This window comes from Arachis ipaensis, chromosome B9 (assembly GCF_059453495.1).
Source record: "Arachis ipaensis isolate K30076 ecotype BB chromosome B9, ASM5945349v1, whole genome shotgun sequence".
Taxonomy (NCBI): domain Eukaryota; kingdom Viridiplantae; phylum Streptophyta; class Magnoliopsida; order Fabales; family Fabaceae; genus Arachis; species Arachis ipaensis.
The window spans coordinates 74,750,823-74,753,818 of record NC_142444.1 but is presented as its reverse complement, the minus strand read 5'-3'; the positions used below and the strand labels follow the sequence as shown (position 1 = coordinate 74,753,818).

Sequence of the window (2,996 nt, the reverse complement as noted above, 5' to 3'; positions counted from 1 at the left end):
TATTTCATTCATGAAACTTAGAGTGGCCTTATATAGATCAGAGACTATGTTTGCCAAGCGAGATGGGGTCTGCTCAGAACTCTCTATCTTTTGCTGAGAGGATGATGGAAAAGGCTTGCTATTGCTAAACTTGTTTCCTCTACCATTATTAAAGCCTTGTTGAGGCTTTTGTTGATCCTTCCATGATAGATTTGGGTGATTTCTCCATGAGGGATTATAGGTGTTTCCATAGGGTTCACCAATGTAATTCACCTCTATTATTGCAGGGTTCTCAGGATCATAAGCTTCTTCCTCAGAAGATGCCTCTTGAGTACTGTTGGATGCAGCTTGCATTCCGTTCAGACTCTGAGAAATCATATTGACTTGCTGAGTCAATATTTTATTCTGAGCCAATATGACATTCAGAGTATCAATTTCAAGAACTCCCTTCTTCTGAGGCATCCTATTACTCACAGGATTCCTCTCAGAAGTGTACATGAACTGGTTGTTAGTAACCATGTCAATGAGTTCTTGAGCTTCTGCAGGCATTTTCTTTAGGTGAATGGATCCACCTGCAGAATGGTCCAGTGACATCTTTGATAACTCAGATAGACCATCATAGAATATATCCAGAATGGTCCATTCTGAAAGCATATCAGAAGGACACTTTTTGGTCAGTTGCTTGTATCTCTCCCAAGCTTCATAGAGGGATTCTCCTTCTTTCTGTCTGAAGGTTTGAACATCAACTCTAAGCTTACTAAGCTTTTGAGGAGGAAAGAACTTGGCTAAGAAAGCCGTGACCAGCTTATCCCAAGAGTTCAGGCTGTCTTTGGGTTGAGAGTCCAACCATACTCTAGCTCTGTCTCTTACAGCAAACAGGAAAAGCATAAGCCTGTTGACCTCGGGATCAACCCCATTGGTCTTAACAGTATCACAGATCTGCAAGAATTCAGTTAAGAACTGAAAAGGATCTTCAGATGGAAGTCCATGAAACTTGCAGTTCTGCTGCATCAGAGAAACTAATTAAGGTTTTAGCTCAAAACTATTTGCTCTAATGGCAGGAATGGAGATGCTTCTTCCATGTAAATTGGAATTAGGTGCAGTAAAGTCACTAAGTATCCTCCTTGCATTATTATTATTTTCGGCTGCCATCTCCTCTTCCTGTTCGAAAATTCCTGTAAGGTTGTCTCTAGATTGTTGTATTTTAACTTCTCTTAGTTTTCTTTTCAGAGTCCTTTCAGGTTCAGGATCTGCTTCAACAAGAATGTTCTTGTCCTTGCTCCTGCTCATATGACAAAGAAGGGAATAACAAAGAAAATATGGAATCCTTTATGTCACAGTATAGAGATTCCTATGTGTGAGTAGAAGAAGAAAAGAATGTAATGTAAAGAAGAGAAGAGGAAAAACTCGAACACAGAGAGGGAGGTGGTGTTCGAATTTTTGGATGGGAGAGAAGTGTTAGTAGATGAATAAATAAATAGAAGGAGATGAGAGAGAGAATTTCGAAATTTAATTAAAATAAAAATTAAAATTTAAAGTTAAATTTCGAAAATTAAAGTTTGAAATTAAATTAAAAATTAAAATTTAAAACAATTAGTTAATTAAAAAGGAATTTTGAAAAAGGAGAGAGGGAATTTTCGAAAATAAGAGAGAGGATTAGTTAGGTAGTTTTGAAAAAGATATGATTGAAACAAAAAGATAAGATTGATTGAAAAAGTTTTGAAATTTGTTTTTGAAAAAGATATGATTGAAATTTAAAAAGATATGATTGAAACAAAAAGATAAGATTTGAAAATCAATTTTAAAAAGATAAGAAGTTAGAAAAGATTTTGAAATTGAATTTGAAAAAGATATGATTGAAATTTTAATTTGAAAAAGATTTGAAAAGAAAATTAAAAAGGTTTGATTTTGAAAACTAAAATTGATTACTTGACCAACAAGAAACTAAAAAGATATGATTCTAGAGTTTAAGGATTGAATCTTTCTTAATAAGCAAATGACAACTTGAAATTTTTCAATCAATCATATTAAATGTTAGTAAAGATTTTAAAAATTAAGAAATAAAATAAGAAAAAGATTTTGAAAATCAAATTTAAAAAGTTTTCAAAAATATAAAGGTAAAATGAAAAAAATTTGATTTTTGAAAAAGATTTTGAAAAGATAAGATTTATAAATTGAAAATTTGAATTGATTCATAAGAAACAATTAAATTTAAAAACTTTTTGACTAAATCAAATCATATTTTCAAAAATTGAGTAAAATAAGGAAAAGATATTTTTTGATTTTTGAATTTTTAATGAAGAAAGAGAAAAACATGAAAAAGACTCATAACATAGAAATTATGAATCAAAACACACAATGCATGCAAGAACACTATGAATGTCAAGATGAACACCAAGAACACTTTGAAGATCAAGATGAACATCAAGACTTATTTTTGAAAATTTTTAATGAAAGAAAAACATGCAAGACACCAAACTTAGAAATTTTCAAACTTTAGAAACTAACAAATTAAAAATGCATATGAAAAACAAGAAAAGACACAAAACAAGAAAATATGAAGATCAAACAAGAAGACTGGCCAGGAACAACTTGAAGATCAAGAAGAACATATGGTGAATTTTCGAAAATTCTTGAGAAAAATAAACACATGCAAGACACCAAACTTAAAAATTGACTCTAGACTCAAACAAGAATCACAAAAATATTTTTGATTTTATGAATTTGTAAATTTTTTTGTATTTTTCGAAAATTAATTGGGAAAAACGAAAAAGAAGAATTTTTTTTGTATTTTTCGAGAATTAAGAAATAAAAACAAAAAGGTTAAAATTAAAATAAAGTTACCTAATCTGAGCAACAAGATGAACCGTCAGTTGTCCAAACTCGAACAATCCCCGGCAACGGCGCCAAAAACTTGGTGTGCGAAATTGTGATCATTCCATTCTTGGTAACGGTGCTAAAAACTCAATGCACACATTCATGATCTTATATCTGTTTCACAACTTCGTACAACTAAC

General features: G+C 31.4%; 1 non-coding gene across 1 annotated transcript; it reads left to right on the top strand.

Annotated features, from left to right (window-relative positions):
- Window positions 1-627: 627 nt before the first annotated feature.
- Window positions 628-735, top strand: LOC148545051 (small nucleolar RNA R71). Its single transcript, XR_015902035.1, has one exon. It is a non-coding gene; the product is annotated as a small nucleolar RNA R71 (small nucleolar RNA).
- The last annotated feature ends 2,261 nt before the right edge of the window (window positions 736-2,996 follow it).